The 23,756-nt window shown below is 32.4% G+C and overlaps 1 protein-coding gene across 3 annotated transcripts in view; it reads right to left on the bottom strand.

Annotated features, from left to right (window-relative positions):
• The window catches only part of LOC130897109 (leucine zipper putative tumor suppressor 2 homolog), a 301,729-nt gene extending 280,114 nt beyond the window's left edge, over window positions 1-21,615 (bottom strand). For 2 of the 3 annotated variants that reach the window (XM_057805702.1, XM_057805701.1), the window contains exon 1: window positions 21,272-21,615. The gene's annotated coding sequence lies outside the window, so the exon portion shown is untranslated. Of the gene's footprint in view, window positions 1-3,391; window positions 3,514-21,271 lie in introns of those variants that run through there. The other variant, XM_057805704.1, reaches the window with a different exon arrangement.
• Window positions 21,616-23,756: the final 2,141 nt, after the last annotated feature.

Here is a 23,756-nt window from a genome sequence, read left to right as displayed (position 1 = left end):
CTCGACTACTATGCGGTGATTTTAACATTGACTTAACTATTGATTGTACCATTCGGAAGTTTCTGGTAAATATTTTTGAGTCATTCCAGCTAAATGTGCACGTGGATTTATCAACTCGAATTACTAAAACAACTTCCTCAATTCTAGATTACATAGTGTCAGACTCCCTACCCCATGATGTGAATCACTTAAATCAGGTCTCTCGCTGACTATAAAGCTGTTTTCGCCGAATTTGTAATACTCTTGAGAAACAAACTCAGTTGGTGAGGATTTTCTCTAAACAAAACTTTACCAAATTTCATAATTTATGTTTAGCTAATAATTATATGGATTTTTCTGGCGATATTGACTAAATTTTCAAAATTTCTCGATAAAATAGGTGCTACAATACAGCATTTCTTCCTTGCCCTCGTAAAAACAAATAATCACAAATAATGGATTACGAAAGGAGCACGCACTTCATCCAAGAATATGAGATCACTCTTGTATATTAAAAAGTTCACAGATAATCCTCACGCCCTCAATTATATCAATAACTATAGATTATTGTTTCGGAAAACTATGGAAACTATTAAGCAAAACTATTAACCAACAATGGCATCACGAAAGCTCAAAATTCATCGAAAGAAACTTGATTTGTTATCAATGATTTGAGAAACAAAACCCGTTCATCAAACACTATTGACCTCGACCCAGATGAACTTAATAATTATCTCGTGAACGTAAATAAGAATATTAGTGCTAGAATATTTCCAAGTCGTGATGCTCTTTCTGCCCTCGTTCCTTCTAAAAGAATCACGGACAGTCTCTTCCTCAGACCTGTAGATAGATTTGAGCTAGAGCAAACCATACTCAGCATTCAAAATAAGACTTCCCGCGGCAGTGATGGGTTATCAACTAAGTTATTTTTCAATTTTCCAGAAGTGATGATTAAAGTTTTATGTTCTCTAATCAACGAATCCTGTGAAAAGCCCATGTAGGAGCCCCCAGACTTGAACTACGGGGCTTAGCTTGGGCCAACTCTAGGAAACCCGGCCTTGGTAAACCAATAATGACCCAAGCCTGTTTGAAGTCTGGGTAACTTAGCTCCGGCCATTCTATAGTCATCTAAGCCTGGCTGAACTTTATGTAACTTTACCTCGGCCATCCCATATTCAGCCAAGCCTGGCTGAACTCTGGGTAACCCGACCTCGGCCATCCTATAGTCAGCCAGGCTTGGCAGAATTCTGAGTATCCCGACCTCGGCCATCCTATAATCACCAAAGCCGAGCTGAACTCTGAATAACCTGACCTCGGCCATCCTATAGTCCATCAGGCTTGACACAGAATTCTGAGTAAACCGACCTCGGCCATCCTATAGTCACCCAAGCCGGGCTGAGCTTTGAGTAACCCGACCTCGGCCATCCTATATTCACCCAAGCCGAGCTGAACTCTGAATAACCCGACCTCGGCCATCCTATAGTCCATCAGGCTTGACAGAATTCTGAGTATCCCGACCTCGGCCATCCTATAGTCACCCAAGCTGGACTGAACTTTGGTAACCCAGCCTCGGCTATCCTATAGTCACCCAAGCCGTGCTGAACTCTGGGTAACCCGACTTCGGCCATCCTATAGTCCGTCAGGCTTGACAGAATTTTGAGTAACCCGACCTCGGCCATCCTATAGTCACCCAAGCCGAGCTGAACTCTGAATAACCCGACCTCGGCCATCCTATAGTCCATCAGGCTTGACAGAATTCTGAGTAACCCGACCTCGGCCATCCTATAGTCTATCAAGCTTGACAGAATTCTGAGTAACCCGACCTCGGCCATCCTATAGTCACCCAAGCCAGGCTGAACTCTGGGTAACACGACCTTGGCCATCCTATAGCTAGCCAGGCTTGACAGAACTTTGAATAACTATATTAAGTTTTATTCCATTATCTCATCCATAATAGATATCTCAACATTAAAAGTAATAATTTTTATGAATAAAATTCTGTTCTGTTCTATTCTGCATGTCCTTTTTGGATATCTCGAGAAGTTCCTCAGACTTCTTACCTGATATGGTTATGAATTTTTTTAATTCTCTTAGACCTGGAGAGTGTCTCTATCAATATTCCATCTGATCAGATATTTTGGCCATAAATTTGAAAAATTTTGGGGAAATCAAAATTTGGAAACTTTTGTAATTTTGGAGGCTTAATCAAACACAAATATACAAATATACAAAAAATTGGCAGACCAAAAGCATTATCAACGTCCAATAAATTAGAATTGAAAATTGAATACTGCATTGTTTCCAGTTGACATAAAAAAAAATGAATTTTCATATTACCACACAAACCACGTATATACTGGGCTAATCACTTGTATTCCCACCTGGGTTAAACCAACTAATACACACAGAATTTTATAAGTAGCATCGTAACTTTGATATCTTTAGGATCCCAGCTATTTCAATCAGCATCACTTTATGGTTATCCGAAATTATTATATGGATGTTTTCGTCGGTGGCAGTCTCTTTAGGGGTTCCACCGCGTGTATCGCCCTCGTTGCTTGTTTCGCCTCGAGCCACTTCTCATCAGTTGATTTTCCTGATATAAACTCCTAATAATGTTTATCAAGTCAAGCTTTAGCTTTAATAGTATTTTTGCCAAAAAGCAATGCTTCATCAACACACAAATTTATTCTTTATCCATTTTTTCCAAACTAACAAAAGTCGATTCGTTTAAAATGCTATAACTCACAAACCATTTCTACGACAGCTGTTAAATTCATACACATACACATTCACACACATATAGCTCACTGAAAAATATATGTATTCAATATTTGCAACGGCAAATATGTGTCACCCTACGAACTTTTCTGCCCACCTAATATAAAAAAAAAGAAATGGGAATAGAAGCACTTGGGTTAGTTTTCGTTTATTACTTTCATAAACATTATGAATTAATCAATAAAATTCTAGTGATGAAACAACTCTCCGCTGTTTAAAAAAACATATGAAAGACGCCGCTATGATCAAAGTATGTAAAAGCAAAAACATCAAACAAACCGGCGTATTTACCAGATTTTAGACTTATATATAACCGAACAGGACCAGCTTCATTGTCCATGTCGTGGACAAGTTCGTAATAGTATGAATGTAAATTGGAAAATATATATATATGGGCATGGGTCGAAAGATTGAAATTCCAGCCATTTTATACGCTGTTTGACAATCGAAATACTGAGTCGTTTTGAGGATGTTTTTATAAAAAGGAAGAATTTATTTTTGATCTGTCATTAAATATTTGTTTTTAGTGGAATACGCCTACATAAATAAGAGTTTTAGGGTTAGCGCAATAAAAAAGGCTATCAAAAGAATGAATTTGCTAAGTACTGTTTCAAGTTACACGTTTGCTCACCTTGGTCCAAAAGTGCATTCGAATGAACATTTCTCAGGTCTTAATGATCTTGTTCAAGTAAATCGGATATCTAGCACCGATTTATTATTATTAAGTCGAGTCTATGATTCAATACTACACTCCTGAAACGAAAAAAACGATAAAAAATAGGCAAAAATGGTTTTATCGTACGGAAAAGTGATGGAGACCGTTTTTGAAATAGTCATGGTATTGTATTCAACATCAAGAAAGTGCTTTTCCATCAGAATAACGCACCTTAACATAAATCGCTGATCACCATGGCTAAAATTACGAATTGCCCTTCGAATTAATTAATCGTATCCGTGAATTTTCTATTGCTGGAGAGAGATTTTCATCAGACGAAAACAGTTTCTGAGGTGAAATGTTGGTTTGTTTCTGGAAAAGACAATTTCCGTTTGTTTCAAAAGATCATTTCTGAAGACATATACCTATTTGTTTTTGTAAAAGACAATTTCTAAAAACATATTATATATTGTTTTTTGAAAAAGCTATTTCTTCTCACGAATTTTCTTTTAAAACGATTAAGACAAATGTCGGACAATTTTTGAAAAAGACGGTTTCTAAAGACAAATGTCGGTTTGTTTCTGGAAAAGACAATTTCCGTTTGTTTCAAAATATCATTTCTGAAGACATATACCTATTTGTTTTTGTAAAAGACAATTTCTAAAAACATATTATATATTGTTTTTTGAAAAGCTATTTCTTCTCACGAATTTTCTTTTAAAACGATTAAGACAAATGTCGGACAATTTTTGAAAAAGACGGTTTCTAAAGACAAATGTCGGTTTGTTTTTGAAAAAGACAATTGATATCCATCGTATTCACCAGTTTTGTCCATCAGCGAGTTTTTCCTGCTTATCCTTAAAGTTGCTTTTTATGGAAAGAGATTTTCATCATCAGAGGAAGACGTTATCGCATACGTAAACACCTATTTTGAGGAAAAAAGACATTTATTTGGAAAGTTATAAAGATTAAAGTGTCTTTAGACTAAGTGTATAGAATATATTGAAAAAGAAAATGATTATGAAAAAAAAAACTTTTCAGATAATCCTCGTAGATAACTTAATTTTAATGAAAATATGAAGTAGTAGTGGTAGTAGTAGAGCATGGTAGAACTAGGATTGGCACGAATTATAAAGTATGTGGTAATGAAATGTTTAGAAAATGGCTGCATTATGAATTGAAACGATATCAAATTATCTACAGTGGAATCCAAACAAATCAAGATTATTAAAATAATTATTTTCTAAAATTCAAATTAGTTCGCAGAAACAATAAAAACAACCGAAAACTTGAGATTTAAGAATGTTTATCCTCAGTATGGAAGTTCATTTCTTTGTTTATAAAAATGCATATTATCAATAAATATATCTGTTTAAAAATTGTTATTTATATTTTACAGTCGATTATATTTCGATGGCATTCAGAGTTAATGTACTGGAGGCTTTTAAAACGTTATGTTTACACAATATGTTGATATTTATAGACGTTAAAAACACGTTTCGTTAGATTGTACATAGAAGAAAATAAAAAAACTCTTTATCTTCGTTGAAGTGAGTAATATTTTTGGGTATATGACGTACAAAATAAGATTTATCTTATTGATAAACATTAAGAAAATCATCACATATAAAAGGTTTTAACATAGTTTAAATTATTGCTACAATCATCATAGGTTTGTATCTTAAAAAATGAAACATTTAGGTGTAAGTAACTTAATCACCTATTAGTTACTGAAAGTATTTATTATAAGTGTAATGGTAGCTTTTATAAAAGGTGGTGAGTGGTGAGAAAAAAATAAATAAAGATCCAATGAATAACGACGATCCAATATCAAACATTGCTTCGAAGTTTTGAGATACAGCAACCCTGATATGAACATTATATGATGTCGAATGTAACATAACAAGTTTGACATTTTCAATTGTGAACGTGTTATCATACGAGTGTTATTTGAGTGGTTTACATATACTTGAAATCTTAATCTTGGTCAAAATATGAAACTGAATCGAGAAAATTTTCGTGCGATGAATTTCTATGACTTTTGACGTGTATTAAACCAACAGCAGAGCGAATAACTTTCTTAATCATCATCGTCGAGTTCATCAAATATTTACTGCAAATCTTAAATCATTCTACCAAAACCAAATATGAAAATGTAAAAACAAGTTGATAGAGTTAGGTTAAGATTCTTGGTTTCATATTAAACTGAAGAACTACCCTACAGCGTCAGTAACATTTAAACTGATCAACAAAAAACATCAACAAAACGTGAATAAACGGCATCTTCATCTTAATACCTGTATCCAATCTTGCATTCGCGGAAAAATAATCCGGGATCAAACCTTCTACTTAACTATTATAAAAGACTTTGTCAAGTACTTTAGATTCAAGCATTAAAACAAACGGCGTAGCTAGCGATATCTATCGAAAATCGTTTGAATATTCGCAAAAATGGAAAAATTAGAACTGCTTAAGTTATAATAATAATGAAATGTTGATATTTATTATAATTTGATTCAAAAAATAATCAACTTCCCAGTCACTAAATTTTTAAAATCTTGATCTTCATATCATTTCATTAAGTATACAAGAAAAGTTTTGTTAAACGCTTGTTAATTTTTTAACAAAATTAATGTAAAAAGACAGTTTCTAGAAACAAATGATTGTTTTTGAGATAAAAACAGTTTCTTAGAACAAATATTAGTTTGTATTTGAAAAACAGTAGCTTCTAAATACAACTTTCAGTTTATTTATCATAGAGACAATTTCTTAAGAGAAATTTTCGTTTGTTTTTGGATAAGACTATTTCTAATAACATATCTTGGTTTTATTTTATTAAAACACAGTGTCTGTCGGTTTGTTAGGATAAAACAGTTTCTAAGGTGAAATAATGGTTTGTTTTTGCGAAAGACAATTTGTAAAGTCAGATTTCCATTTGTTTTTCCAACGACAAATGTCGGTTTGTTTTTGAAAAAGTTAGATTTGAAAGACAAATGACGTTTTGTTTTTGTAAAAAGCAGTTCCTAGATACAAATAATTGTTTGTTTCTGAAAACGACAGCTTCTTAAGACAAATTTCCCTTTGTTAAAAACAACTATGGACTTATTTCGGTTTGTTTTTGAAAGAGAACATTTCTTAAGACATATGATGTTTGGTTTTTGGAAAAAGCTATTTCTAGGAACAAATTTTCTTTTGCTCTTTGGGAACACAATTTTCAACAACAAACGTTAGTTTTTATTTGAAAAAAAATAGACAAATTTTGTTTTTTTATTGACGGAGACAATTTTTCAAGAGAAAGATATTTGTTTATGTTTGAAGAAGATTATCTCTCTAAAAATATGTAGAGAGACATTGAGAGATAATTTCCGTTAGCACGTCTGTTTTGTTGAATTATTCTTTTTAATGCTCGTTTATCTTTGTCTGACAATTTCGATTTTCTTACGTGCCGATGCCGGCGTTTAGGGACAATCGAACCATTTGCTTTATACAAGCGAACTATATTTTGACATGTTTACAACTTTCGCGATTTCTGAGTTCTTTTTCCCATTTTTGAATAAATTTATTATGATTAATCGAATTTTTTCATCAATAACTTTTCCTCTACCCATTTTAAAAATTATACTCACCTTATTACTTCAAAAATCTTAAAAAAAAATTTTGTGAAAATATGACACAGCCTATTTTATTATTTGCATATTTTAGACCTAATGAAACTTTGAACACAATTTTGGAAACAATTGTATATGCATAAAAAATGATTATCAAGACCTATCTATTTCCATCATATTAAATATCATTCAAAATATTTGACAATATTCATCCAAAACCTATTTTAGACGTAAAACTAAAAATTTAAAACATTTTACTAACAGCTACTTTTTGGTATTTTAAAATAAAGTTTAATAATTTCGAATTTTTCTTGGCCAACTGACGGGACGGGGCTCCTAGAAACAAATCAACAAACAATTTAGAATAAATAACTGTGCAAATACAAGAACGGGAAAAGAAGGCTCTTAACTAGCTAAAGTATTTAGGGACAATTGTAAGACAGGAGGAATTAACGAAGAGGTAGTTAGTTTTAACAAAAAAATAGATGAGGTATACAAAAACGAGAATCTATGAGTCAGTGCTACTACGAATGCTAATCTATGGTTGCGAATCCTGTGAATTAACCAACAAATTGAAGCAAAAAATAACAACGTATGAAATGGAGATACTGAGATAATAGCATAAGTGATAAGTCTGGGGAAACAGTAATAAACAATAAAAAGAGGAGAGACGGAAACAAAAGAAAATGGAATTTATAAATAGCAAAAAATCAGAAAAAAAGAAGACTAAACAGGAGACGAGCTAAACAGAAAGCAAATGATAAAACCAAATGGGAAAGATATATTATCCCTATATATATGATAGAAGGGTTGCGGATAAGTAAGTTAAGCTCTGACCTCAAATTTCTGGCTCGCTTCGTTTTGCATGTCTTTACGAGAACACGTTTAGATTGAATTGTTTTACTAAAAATGAAAAATTGGATAAGAGGAACTTCGTTACAGGGTAAGTCCGTTTAACCGAGATTCATTATATAAAGGCAACGAAATCCCTTACAAAGAGTTTTTGGATACCAAGGGGTTGGTACCGGGAATTTTGTCGCTTACATAGAGGATTTTCTTATACGTAGGTTCCTTATATCCCGATTTACTGTGGTTCATGTTTTAAATGGGATTTATTTCTAAAGCTTGTTTAATGTTAATTTAGTTGATTATGTATACTGGGTGTCCCAGAAATTGCACGCCAGGCTGACACGGGAGGTAGATCAGCTTTAGATCTATTATATAAAAGCAACATGATCTCAGTAAAAGTTTTTTAGTTTTCGAGATATTAACACTTTTAGGTTTTTTCAGAAAATCTCTACTTTTTGCCCTATTTTTGTCTGTTATGGGCATAAAAAACCTCTAATTTATAATTCTTTTTTTTCTGGGCTACCACTAATAGTTGGTTGAGACAACCCAGTATTCATTTTAATAAAAAGTAGCACGACATTAACAAAAAAAACAACTCAATCTTACCTTTTGTTTCAAAGCGAAAACCTTAACTAAAGTTTGGTTAGCGACTGTGAAAAAAAAATGTACCAGACTGAGTCAGAAAATGTTCTTAAAAACTAGCCTGCTTAATGCTCCTTCCAAAATGGTACAACATTTATAGTTTTTTTTACTAAAAATTGAATAATACCACGTTTTGTCATTGAAGTCGTAATTCTTCGAAATTAAGAAACTAAAAAATAATAGTTTTTATTGAATGTGCAGCCTTCTTTTGTCTCCATATCACTGAGAAACTGAATGACCTTAAACATTTATTGACTATCTCGCTCACACTCATTGTTCGGTCGGTAACGACGTTACGAAGAGGATCAGAGGTAATACCTGCGCATTGCACCGCAGGGGCGCAGGGTAAATTTAGTACTGCTCCTTGTGTTTAGTGCTACACACGTGTTCTTTAATTCCTTCGTTTTGAAGTTTCGGTTTGCATTTTTACGATAACTTCGCATTAACTTGGATTCCGCAATGTATTTAGAATTTTTACAAAATGATCTACCCATTCTTTTGGAAGATGTGTCTCTTGAGACAAGAAGAAGAATGTGGCTGCAGAATGATGGGTGCCCTGCTCACTATGCCCGCGCAGTTAGAGCTTATCTGGATGACACATACCCAAGAAGATGGATTGGCCGGCTAGAACCAATTTTGTGGCCCCCACGCTCCCCAGACCTAAACCCACTGGACTTTTTCTACTGGGGATGTTTAAAAGATAAAGTGTACAGTAAACCAATTCGATCGGTCAATGAATTGCGGCAACGAATCAATGAAGCATCTCGCGAAATTACTAATTTAAGTTTAGGACGTTTAAAGACACAGTTTTTAACAAGATGCAGGTTATGCATAAGAGCAGGTGGTAGAAATTTTGAAAATCTGCTATAATAGTTTATTCAAAGTAAATTCTGAATGGTAAATATTTATTTGAATGTTGTAATTGTAAAATCTAATGAAAATAAAAAAAATACAACCCTATGTTCTGTACCCAAATTATTTTGATGCCAGCCTACAACAACAATTATAAAAGGATACTGGATAACTCTATTAGACATTGCTAAACTAAAAAGCGATTACAGTAACTAAAAAGTTGTAAGTTGAAGACAAAAGTCGGCTCAACTTTGTATTACGTATTATTTTTTATTTGAAGTATTGCGAAAGTAGTACGACTTCAATAACTATACTTGATATTATTTAATTTTTAGTAAAAAAAAGCTATGAATATTATACCATTTTTTAAAGAGCACTAAGTAGGCTAGTTTTAAACTTTTACTGAGGTCATGTTGCTTTTATTTGATAGATCTAAAGCTGATCTACCTCCCGTGTCAGCCTGGCGTGCAATTTCTAGGACACCCTGTATATAATCATAATGAATACGATAAAATTTGGTTTACCTGCAAAATCAGTAATCGTTTGTGATAATGCATCTTATCTTTCAGCACAGGTTCATCCAGGACTTAGTAGCTATTCAACGAATGATAAATTGTATCCAATTTTAACAGCTCAAGACCTAAATGGTACTAGGTCCTTTAATTACATAAGAAAAGATATATAAACTATCAATCTGATGAGCTCATTCCAGACCATAGTCACACTCTATTACATGAACCTCCATATCATCCTGATTTAAAACTGATAGAACTTATACATATAAGTTACCGGTAAGAACAACACAAGGCAATGGAATTAAGTTTGAGGATGTCACAAACTTGTTTGAATTTGAGTATTTAAAAATTAACTCTGAAAAATAGAAAGAAGTATACTCACGTTATTGAAACAGAAGATGAATATTTCCAATAAAAACTACAGACAGTTACATATCAGCATATACAACTAGTTAATGTTGATTTACAAAACTAATCAAAAGGGATTTAACAATGTATACTGACGAAAGATTTCCTGGGACCTCCCACAAAGCTAGGAGAAGAGGAAAGAGGTTACGCACCCATATGTAGACATTTGCAGAAGTGGATGTTTGATAGGGTGGGTTTTTTCATCTGTGCGTGTGTGTTGGCACATGAAAATATAAACAAAATCAAGTATGTTATAATGTAAAATTCTCGCGAGAATGTTTGTATCATACTCGTATTTTTGTTTCATTTCTTTAAATAATGGAACGCATTGAAACAAGTACAAAATCTCAACCTTTCAAAAAGGGTTTATTCTATAAATATGCAGATTAGTTTTTTTTAGATATATTTCACAATGGTCAATAGATCCTGTCTTCGTGACTCATACTGCCTATAAATATTAAAGATAAAAAGATACCATGTTTGAAAAATAAAGTCGCATGCTCTTTTGAAGTCGCGGCAGGTACCTTTTACAATAAATTTATCTTTTTAAAACTGTATCGTCACGGTTGCTGCGAATTTTCAAACCAGTTTTAAAAATAACCTTAACCTTAGAAGATGCGTCTCGGAACTTACATAATTTTATAAATCTTTGATACAAAGTATTTATTACCTTTTATGAATGATATTATTTATGTTAACAAAAAATGTTTCGTAATTTTCTTGAATATAAATTCCAAAATTATGAAGAATTTTTACAAATATATGTGAAGTCTTATTTACAAATCTACAATGGGCATCAATTATAAAACAAACACAGGATCGAGAGGTCAAGCTTGGAAATGTGTAGGTGGTATCATTATATACAGGGGATTAGCAAAAAGATAGGTAATGAGAGAAATGTTTTCTAAGTAAGAACCGTTTTTAACGGTGCGCTGGACCACTGAAAAAAATACCAATACCAGTATAATGGGGTATGCCTTGCCCCAAATTTATATATGTTACAGTAATTATGATTAAATAGTTATTATACTGGTCATTATATAAAATAACAAGATTATCTAGACAATGTGATAAGTTAATCACTTATTCTGTATACGAGGAAGTATTGATATCTAGTTAGCTTAGACCAGTTCCATGCATAAACAAAATATTACGTTACCATAGCAGCCAACAATAAATTATTAGAAGTATCAGTGTAAAGTTTGACGAGTAAAACAGAGTTACGCAATAAATTAAAAGAAAAAAGATGTCCATCAAAATTATGAAAATCGAGAAATTTGGGTATCGAGCCATCATCAACTACATGTATTTAAAAGGATTAACAGATAAGCAGATTCATGAAGATATGCTTAACACCCTTGGTGATCAATGTCCTTCGTATGCGACCGTGAAAAATTGGACTGCAAGCTTCAAAAGAGGTAAATTTTCCATTGAAGATGATGGCCGATCGGGAAGGCCAGTTTCTGTGTCAGTCTCCGAAAATATCGATGCAGTTCATAACATGATTTTATCAGACCGTCGAATTGGGCTAAAACGGATATCTGCAGAACTGAATATTTCATACGAACGCGTCCATCAAATAGTTCACGTCAATTGAACATGAGAAAAATTGCTGCAAAATGGATCCCCAAATGTTTTAATGTTGACCAAAAGCGTGCTAGCGTAGATGCATCGCGTTCGATTTGTGCTCAATTTGAAAACGATGTAGACTTATTTAACCGAAATTTTTCTTATGTATGAGACATTTCTACGATCCAGAAACAAAGCAGCAATCGATGGAATGGCGACACTCTGGTTCTCCAAAACCTAAGAAGTTTCGTGTTCAAAAATCGGCTGGAAAAGTTATTGCTTTAGTTTTTTGGGATTGCCATGGAGTAATCATGATTTATTTTTTGGTTAAGGTTAGAACAATAGCTGGTGATAACTATTCGACATTACTGACCACTCTACGGGGAAAAATTAAAGAGAAAAGACGCGAAGGTGTTTTGTTTTTGCAGGAAAACGCCCCTGCACACAAATCTTATGTTACCATGCAAAAAATTTGTGATTTAGGGTTTGAATTACTAGAACAGCTCCCTTATTCACCAGATTTGGCTCCGTTCAACTATAACCTATTCCTCAACTGAAAAAAGGTTTAAAAGGCCGTAAATTTTCTTCCAACCAGGAGGTAATAAAACCTGTGGAGGTCTGGTTTGCATTTTTTTTGAAAGATCTAGAGATGTTGCAGGTTCGCTGTAATAAATGTATCCAATTAAGAGGAGAATATGTTGATGAATAAAATATTTTGACATTAAAATTTTTTTTGGTTCTATAGTATAGAATTTTTCAATATATCCTCGTATCATTCCTAATAGCAGGACAAAGTAAACCAAAGTAATAAATGCGGTTCAACTGGGTTGTTAAGTCGCACCGCGTGTACCGCAACTTTCGCTTTATTATTCGTTTGTATCGGTGTCTGATGATGGCAGAGGAAAGGTAAAAATGTTTTTATAAAACCATCACTGCATTATTGCAAGTAAAGGAAAAATAATCAGTTGCTTACAAATAATAAATATCTAGCTTCAATTATAAAAGTAAAAGAATCAAAGAATAAAATTATTAACAAAGCACCGGATTACCAGCGATGTCGTAGAAACTAATAATTCCGGTGAAAAATGAAGGGGATTCTATTATGTACTGTAATCATTTAGACAAAAATTTTTTCAGCTTATATTAATGAAACATTAGAAGCGAAACTGTCTTTGCTTCCAGCGTGTACTATTATAATGAGTTTCCTTTTAGAATATGGGCCATTCAAACAGCAATTTTTACTATTGTCAACCCAACAACCCCTTTCGTGACTACTCGATAAATAGAAAATTTATTTACTCTAGTTTATTCAGCAATTCTTATTATGATTGTATTATCGGATTGCTGAATATTTTCTTCTTCTTGTTGTGTTTCTATAATATCTAAATCTTTATTATCAATTCGTATCTTTCTTTATTCTCACTACACTGTGCAATTTTATTGTCTTCATTCGCCCATGGTCTAAAGAACACCATATTTCTATTTATTTAAAGAAATTTATAAATTAAATGAATCTCACCTAACGACACCACTGCTGATCGCCGTCTGTCGAATATTTCAAAGAAATTTGTACAAAATTAAGAACACTTATGTCTGTTTTGCGCTTTAATTACGGGAGTTTTTGTTGGACAATAGTTTTAGCTGATGCATTCAATTTTTTAAGGTTGCAAAGAACACAGTGGCAATTGAAAGGTATAAAGAAAAACTTATAGATTTAGATGGATTTAATATTTTATTAACTGTAATGATGATGATTTTTGAGCAAGTATAAATATATGTAAAGAAAAATAAAAGTTCTATATAAATATACGTATTTCCAATTTTATTCAATTTAGTTTTGAATAATAATATTTAATTAGATTAATAATAATAGTTTGCGAGAAACTCAGGACTTCGTTTAAACAGGTGTGACACAAATATTTTTTTATGACTGAAGATAGTCTATTACACGAACAAAATTTTCCAATCGCAATAGAAATAAAAAAGATAACGAAGCAGATTCATTGGGAGTTAGTAGGGAACAGATACTGATTAAGGCAGCAGAAACTAGAACTATATCATATAATAGAATATTATCTTCACCCTCTTAAGTACAAAGTTAGGTTATGGGTCTCTTTTTGTACTAAATTTTACTACACAGCAAAAATTAGGCATCTTCTGTAAAGCAGCAAAATATTTATTGTAGTGTTATTCATCTACTGAACCAAGCATTAAAAAAAATAATTTTTATAACGATATTTTATTTAAAGTTATGCGGCGTTTGAATAGCAAATCAAGCTATCAGTTTAAATTCACGTTTGGCATCACATGTTTTATTAGATTTCGTGTTTAAACTCAAAATAAGTGGAATGAATAATTAAACAAAACTCGTGTAGATCTTCAATATATTAGAAATTTGTAGGTGCATTCTAGAATTCATTCACCACTTAGGTACCTGCACTAAGCACAACACAGCATAGCATGAAAAAAAAACAAAAAAAAATCACGAGAGGAAATTTCGCACTTCTTCAAGTGGCAACTCTTTGAGAATTCCATCGTCAGTACAACTGAAAATAATGAGGTCTAAACCAACTTCACAACTTAACAAAGCAAATAAATCTACACACAGAACATTACGGAATAAGCATTTGCTTTCCCCACGGCTGTCATTTTCAAAGGTGCATCAGCTCATTTCGATAATTCCTGATCAATTTATATTTGTGCTTCAGCAGACATATAAATTATCATAAAACATGTTGCAGCTTTTTTTAAAGTATTTTAAAAACTATTCATGTTAACAAAAAAAATAATTTGTAACTTAAAGGTGAACGTAAAAATTAAAAAAAAACTAATTTGGTCAGTGTTGTATTAAATAGATATAAAATTTGAAAGAAAAATGTTGATAGCTCGCGAGATATTACGAAACTTTAGCACACCGAATCTCATAACTAAGCATTCGAAGAGGTTATATTTTTGCCTGAATTTTCATCTTTTATCAAGGGCTATTACCTACGAAGCGTTGTGGATCGAATATTATATTTAGAATAAAAATCGAATATAATATGTTGAATGATAAACAATGCAAATTATTCATGATTATATATTAGTCAATGATTTATAGACTACTAGGCGACGATCGACCTTGTGAATAGGTAGGCCCGACGAGCTCTCAGTCGTCTTTCTAAAAAATGGTTGATTATACATATATAAAAAACTACTGGAACAAAAGTTATGAAGAATTCTACAAATTATAATATTATAATAAATTCTAATGTATTAATACCATAGAAAAAGGAACTCCAGAATAGAGATTTATAGAGTTTTATTTCTAATTTCGAAATCGATACTTTTTTCTATCTACTCGATTGGTCCACTTGTTGCATAAATTATTATTCCTTCAGGACAACGCACCTTTTCACACCACACTTGCAAAATCGCCACCGTATTCACAAGATCTGGACTCCAGCAACTTTTTCTGTTTCCTAACCTCAAAATTACAATTACAGGAGAGAGATTTTCATCATAATAGGACGTTATTGCAATCGCAAATATTTATTTTGACGAGATATACGACAACAATTAATTGAAACAGTAAGAAAGGTTTGAGGATAGCTGGACTGAGTGTATGAACTTACAAGGAGAATAGAAATGATTATGGAAAAAAATGTCTTTTTTGTTAGGTCGGAAACTTCTAAGACAACAATGTCATATATGCCCTGGAATATGTGCTGCAATAAACATTTTAATCAGTTTTCAAATAAAAATAAAGAGTTATGGAAAGCTTTAAAAATACTGATTGGGCAGGGTGCGACTTTTTTTTAATTACCAAGAAACAACAATCTGTAGCTTCATCTTCAACTAAAGCTGAATACATATTATTATTAAGTCCAGCCAGAAGCGAAGTGGTTAATAGCATTAACAAATAGCATAAAATTGGGAAATCCTCAGCCGATAATAATAGGTATATGAGAATAATAATGCATATAATATATCTATTTTGCATAGCAAACAATTCAATAAATCATATAATGGCCAAACACATTGATATTAAGTACCATAATACAAGAGAAAATACTCAAAATATGGTTAATATTTTTAACCACAGATCTACAACCAGACGATTTAATGATCAAGCCGTTAGTACCTACAAGAGAAATTTCTAGAATTAAGTTTAATAATAAATTTTAAGTAAACAGGTGTTGAAGCTACATTACTGTTTGAACCAATTGTTAGAGGATTTTTTTTCATTCCGATTGAGGTACTTACAAAACATTTGAACGCATCAACTGCTTCTTCAGGTGTAGATAAACGTTGACGTCGCAATTAATTTTTGATTTGCGGAAATAAGAGGAAATCATTGCATGTTCGACTGTTCAAAAATGTTTTTGTTTTAACTGTGTGTGAGAGCTCGCATTGTCAAGGTAAAGAAAGATTTGTCTTCTACGATTGGTTTCCCTGATTTTTTCGGCAAATAAATGCTATTATACCATTCAGAATTGACCGTTTTACGTTTGTGGCGACATGTCCATGTATGTATGTCCATGGCGATAAAAGAGTTCGCAGGTAGAAAAGTCAAATTTTAATAGCTTTTTTTAGTTGTTTATTTAAAAAAAAGGTTATTTCATTATATCCTTTGCCTTTTTTGCCCAAGGCGCTGGTAGCGACACCTTTTCAGCATTCTTCTTATGCTTATTGTCCGTAATTCGTCTTCATCTAGTGAGGTACTGTTTTATGATTCTATTCTTTTAATTACAGATGTTAAAGACAGCTAATTTAGGTAGACACAAACAGGACCGTTTCCCTACATTATGGCATGAGAAAAGTTCTTTTTCGAGTTTAGTTTATTCTGATATATGAAATTGTCAACAGTTAGTAAAAATTTCAAATCAATTACCAAAACCAAACAAAATTCCAATATAAATCAATCCTGTGCTTTTAGGATTCTTAGAAGCACAAATACCATCCGTATCATATTCATCACTATTTATACGGCAAGGACTTTCATAACACAACAGTTTTTTGATTATGGCCCCTTGATCAACTCGCAGAGGAAGAAAACTTTTCCAAACTTATATTATTCACAGACATCTATTTCGAGAAAACAGACATAACTATCATTTGGAAGGTTGAAAATGTTAAAGCAACGCTGGACTGTGTATAAATTCAGAAAAAGACAAATTAGTGTTATTCACAATCAAAGCTATTTTCAACAATAATAGACTAGTGAATAGTAGAATATTGGCTAGTATGACACTAAAAACACTTTTTCTATTTTGTAAACCGTGAGAATTAATTAAACATACATACAAAAATTCCAAAGATTCCTAAAAACGGTGTATCAGAAACTCTTGAAGCACATTCCTTCAAACATCAAAGCCAAAATCTAGCTGCAGTTAAATGACGCAATGGCACATTTTCAATTAACTGTATGAAATTATCTAAATAAAAAACATACGGATAGGAAGCCAAGAACCCATATTCCAGATCCCACTCCATCAATTACTCGATATAATATTGTAATGATTGTAATGATTATTTCAATTTTTTAATTAGCTTCCAACTTACTTATTATATTATATTTATTTCTACACTAAACTATGCACTAAACACTAAACTATTCCCTAAATTATCCAATAAAACTTAACTGTTCATTAACTTATCACTAAACACTTATATAATTCATTTAATTCCACCGTTCACTATTTCGATCTGTTCACTATGACATATAATTATGACTATGACATACACGGCTGTTAAATACTCATTCATATAGACTTTAATCATATTCAGAATGTTCACGTAGTTGGCCACCCATATTCCCAGATCTGACTAATTTTGTATGGTACTCCATCAATTACTTGAGATAATATTGTAATGTTTTTTTAATTTATTAATTTATTTAAACAGTTTTCAACCGTGGGGTGAATTTATACATTTGGTGTTACTTACTTAATTTATTTATGCATTAAACATTAAACTATTCACTAAAGTATCCAATAAGACTTGCTCTTCACTAACTTATCACTAAACACTTATATAATTTATTTAATTCCACCATTTACTATTTCGATCTGTTCACTTGACAAATAATTATAACTATGACATATACGGCTGTTAAATACTCATTCATATAGACTTTAATCATATCCAGAATGTTCGAAATCTCTAATTTCCCATAAACAAATAAAATGGGCTTCTTACAAAATAAATCTATAAAAACGGCCCCAACATACTGTATATAAGTTATAAAAACAATATAAATAAATTGCCACGGTATATAAAAAATATAATGTACATGGTCCTTCTGGGAATTGTACCTTCCGCATCCGCCAAACTTTAAATTCAAACTAATTTTCCATGTATAATTCAAAATATAGTACGTTCCATTAAAAAAAATCATGTGCTTGATTCATTGAACTACTTTTGGGATATCTATCCTATAGCTGGAAATAGTTTTAAATGACTGCCGTAATTGATATTCATATTAGAAAAAATCAGTGAAAAATGTCACCGTTTGCCCACTAGAAACCGTTTAAATACTCTTCCCTGTATATATTTTCCCGCCCTATAATTGGCCCTCAAACTATGGAGTCGTGTGGATAAAATATTTGAAATAAAAATAAAATAGTTACTAAACAGCTGAGTGGGTTACATCATACGCGTGATTATAAAAATGTAAACATTCGAATCAGGATTTGAACTGTTAATTATTTTCAGTGTAAAGAAACAATTAGACCCCATTAAAACGGTGAAGTTGCACGCGGTTGAAATAGGTATTGTTTATTCATAATGTAATAAACATAAAGAAAACAAAGAAAACATCACATACATATATAGTGATTCATTTATTAAAGGAAACTAATACAAGGTCTTCTTCGTTCCAATTCAACTTTGTAAGATAAATAACACAAACTCTATACATTGTATCCACTTTTCGATAAAATTAAGAAACATTTTGAAAAATCATTAATTTAGGTATAGGTAATTGTTGATAATAATAATAAATCGAACCTAATTCAAATTTTTACAAACAATTTAAGTTTACCTTGTTCGTCAATGATTTCTGTTACAATTAAAATGAAAACTCAAGAATTATCATTAACTTACCACAAAAAATAAATAATCATCCATCCTTTAATTATTTATATACAGAGTGTTTATTTCATAGCATCTATGTGAGATAAATAACAGACGATCAAATTAATTCTGACGTGATTTAACACAAACTTTATACATTCTATCCTTTTCTCGAGAAAATTAAGAAAACTTTCGGAAAATAATTAATTTAGATATAGGCAATGATTGATAATAATGATAAATGGCACCTAATGTAATTAAAAAGAAAATTTTTAAAAAATTCCTGTTAAACTTACCATTTCTACAGATATTCGTCGATGATTTCTGATACAATTAAGTTGAAAATAATTATATAATGCATTAATCGCAAGTCTCCATAGTATGGGCACAGAATTAAAAATATCTAAACGTACCGTGTACTACAACGTGAAAAAATGTACATCCACCAGGATCTATGGTGATAGGAAACATTCAGGGAGGCCACGAAAAGTCACAAACGCTGAAGGTAAACGAATTGTATTAATCAGTGCACGTGATCGACTTCTCACGAGCCCAAATCTATGAATCTAGGGATCTGCCTTTGAGTATTTTTACAGTGAAAAGGAGATTTAGAGAAGCTAGCCATAAAAAAGACCGCTTTTAAGACGTCAAAATAAAGGAGTTGCAATGGACTATGGAGTATGAAAATTAGACGCATGAAGAGTCAGGTCAATGGAAGAACTGATACTAGACCTATATGTAATCCCGACTATAAAACACGACGGAGGTTCGATGATGATTTAGGAATGTTTTTGAGGAAGGACGACTGGATACCTAGTAAAAATTGATAGGGTTTTGAGGAAAGCAGGCTGTAAACAAATATTGAAGGAAAATGTAATGATTTGGCCAACACAGTTGCCAGACCTCAACTCAATTTAATTGTTTTGGGACTAATTAGACAGGGAAGCCAGAAAACATTGTCCTACTTCCACTTCACATCTTTGAAATTTCCTGAAAAAGGAATAGAGTCAAATAGACGACGATTATTTGTCGAGATTATTACATAGAATGCCAAATGTGTGCACCAAAATAATAAAAGCAAAAATCAAAAATTTAAATATGAAAAATTGCATCTTTCGATTCCCAGTTTCCATCTTTCTCGATCTTCCCAAAGATCTTCTTACAATCCTCTTTTTGGAGTATCCTTCTCGATACCCTCCCTCCAAATTAATCTTGGTCTTTCTTGTGATGTCCAATGTAAAATTTGTTTGGGTATGCGGTCTTCAGGCATTCTTTGGACACATCCGTACCATCTTAACTGATTCGCCCTAATGTCTTCTGTAATCGTACACTGCACTTTCATGATTTCCCTGATTCTCTCGTTTCTCATTTTTCCACATCTTGAGATTCCTCCCGCGCGTCTCCAATAATCTATTTCTGTGACTTCAAGCATTTTTACTGTTTTCTCTTTTAGCGGCCAGACTTCGCTACTATATGTTGTTATACTTTTCATTATGCTATTGTATATTCGATGTTTGTTTTCCTTGGATATTTGTTAGTCCCACAATACACTATTTAGCTGTCTTATTGCTAGTCTTCCTTGGTTATTTCTTTAAAACATAAATATAAAAATCTATTGTATTGGTTTTATTTGTTGTGTATCACGCAAACTATGAGGTGGGTGAAAACTTTTGATCGGTTTTGTACATCAATATTGAATGTAAGGTAGTTACTACTATAAAATTATTTATTTTATGAAAAACTCGGAAAAGAATATATTTTTTATTTGTAAAAAAATTTACAAAAAACAGATCCACCATTCAAAGAAAGCTACGGTTAGGGTCGATATTATTGAACACATTTCGAGCTTCAGCACCCAAAGTCCCAAAAATATACTATTTGCATTCAAACCGAACCTTATTCATGACTTCAGAAAATAAATATTACATCATTTAAGATTTGTAAAATTTTTATGTAAATTTTCACACACCCTATATGTAACAATAAATATAGTCAATTAGTATTAAATGTGATAATAAAACTTTAGAATCATTTGAAAAATAATTATTAATAAAAAATTATATCTTATTATATATTTTTTTTTAATTCTAACAATCTATTAATAACAATATTATATTCTTCGTAAATTTTTGTAAATATTATAAAATTATATAAATTTTTTTGCTATTGTAGTCAATAAAAAGTTGTATATGTGGCCGGTTTTTTATCTAAATAAACATTAAGTCATTGTACCTGTTTCTGTCAAACCGTTTTCGAATATATAACGGTTATAAACGATGTTTTTTGCATCCAACTTAACGCGATACTCAAGCATAAAATTTATATTCGTTAGTGAATAATTAGAAATTATAACTTACCGATAATTTCAACAAGCAATGAAAAAATATCCTTATAATATATAAAGATCAGTTTGATTCACAAAATTCGCGCACTCACTTCAAATAGTAGGTAAATCAAAAACTATAAAATGTCTAGCTAGTAGTAGTCTTGACCTAGAGAACTCTATCGATTCACAAGAAATGTCCCACTGAAAAACTCAGGAAGACGCGAACATCTAGAGACACTGACTTACTGACTGTCGACTGGTCCAGCAGGCTGTCGAATAGCGCGGACCGCGATTGTCAAGTGTTCTCTCGCGAAGCGCTACAGGTGGAATAAATATTCGCCGGCTATACCTGCACGGCCTACTGAAGATTGTAACTATTTCGAGAGAAGTCGACGACTGCTGAGATACGAAACGCGAAGAATCGCGAAGTTTTGTTTATGTGAAATATAAACAATGGTTTGATTTATCCGCTTCTCGCTACGCGAACGGTAGGGCCTGGAGGATACCAAGTGGACAGTTCCTTAACAGTTTTTGTAACCATTTATACTTTTTGCATTAAAAAAAACATTTATCTTAAATGTAAACAGTTTAAGCGACTTGTTTTTAATATAGTGTAAATGGTACATAAAAAAATTCGTGAAATATGTGTATCTTAAATACTACAAGGGATGTCTTTAAGTTTTCACAAAAAGTTAAGCACGAAGTAAAGTCTATTGCTTTTCGAAATATTCTCCATTTTTGCTTAAACTGATATCGTACAAACATGATTTTTAAAGTCTTCAACTGGAGATGAATAAATTTGTCTGTCTGTGCAGATTTTTTAGACTGACAAACGGTTTTTTAATAACTTTCTCGACATTCATCATTGACAGACAACCGATAAGGGAATATAGCCACCTCTCTTACCCTTAACAAGAAGAGAAGAGCTTCCGAATCTCCCATAGATCTTTGGGAAAACCACGACGGACGGACATGTCGGAATAACAGGGGCTGGTGGTATGTCCTGCTTCGTATCCATTCGTTGATTTATCCGGAGGTGTATGATTAGCGGGACGGGCCATCACACACGCGCGTGTATGCGTGTCGAGTTTTGTATTCTTCAAAAAATTGGAGACTTAACCCTCCAGGGACGAGCCTAAATTTTGTTAATTAATTCTTTTTTCTTTTTCAGTACAATTGTTAATTAGTTATTCAAAGTCACGGGAAAAATTAAAAAATAATTATTTTTCGATTTGGGAAAGTGTGAAGTTGGGAAAACGGCTGTGACCGGTCACGTTCATCCTTGAGAGGTACAAATAAAAACAAATAAATCAAACTAAAAAATTGTAATTTATTATTTTTTCTTACATTATTCTAGTATAATTCAGCTGTTATAAACTATTTGTTATAAAAAAATAATTACTATCAAACTCACTCCTTATGAAACGCCGAAAAACATCGCGCACACAGCACTTCTCGCAAATTGTTCTTACTACCGAACTACAATCTCATTTCCTGCACATCTTCTTCTCTTCTTGCCTTCAGTTTCGGATATATAATGATCCAAATGATCAAACCGCAAAGTTTCCATAACCCGCGTTGAAACCGAAATGACAGATGAAGACCCACCAAGGGACTTTGAGTCAGTCTTGTACTTTTTCAAATACGTTTGGCAAATCTCTCTATGAAAGTTTAATTTCGTTACGTTCCCTATTGATTTCCTGAACATTACTCAGGCATTATTTGTTGCTGCATCAATAATCCATTTAAATATTGGCCACCACCACTTGTTGCTCCTAATTGATATTACATATTTATACAATTAGGTTGCGTTACGGAAATATTTTTCTTATCTATCCGAATGTATCTCTTCATCTGGGATAGTGGTGTCGAGCCGTAAGCTGTCGAAGCAACTATAACTACTGAGCTGTCCATCCATTTATTGATGAATACTCCATCGACCCATTCTAGGGAACTCTGATTTTCCTTTGTTTGATTGTTTCATGCATTGGTTTGTAGGAACAGGACAGTCTTTTGGTAACCGATTTTCCCTCATAGTCCCTGTTCCATTGTAACCCACATCTTTTAGATTTTTTAATAAATTCATTCCCGTCCTAAACAAGCGACAACTCATACTCTGAGTTAGACTTTGGATTTTTTTCTTGGTAGACGTCAAAGTTGGTAAGTATTCAAAGTCACTGTTTAGGTACCACACTTTGTATCCAAATCGAATTGGTTTACTGTTTACCACGAATGAACTGCTTGCAGCCATATCTTCCGTAGTATTTAATCATGGCTTCATCAGAATAAAAATTAAATAAAAAATCTTTTATTTATTGAATTACAAGATACGTCATAAGATTTGGTTTTTTTGAGAATTGAGAGACATCCTCCAACTCCCACACCAATTTGAGAATTTGGTCTTGAGTTTTTTTTAATCAGATGATAAGAGAACGAATGCCTGGTGTGTAAACAATGATGCGGTAACGTCCGCATATAATTGGACCGTTTTTAAGGGGTGTTAAGATGCTCGAGTA

This window comes from Diorhabda carinulata, chromosome 8 (genome assembly GCF_026250575.1).
Source record: "Diorhabda carinulata isolate Delta chromosome 8, icDioCari1.1, whole genome shotgun sequence".
Classification (NCBI taxonomy): Eukaryota; Metazoa; Arthropoda; class Insecta; order Coleoptera; family Chrysomelidae; genus Diorhabda; species Diorhabda carinulata.
Note: the sequence above shows the minus strand (reverse complement) of the source record. Positions and strands in the feature narration are given on the sequence as shown.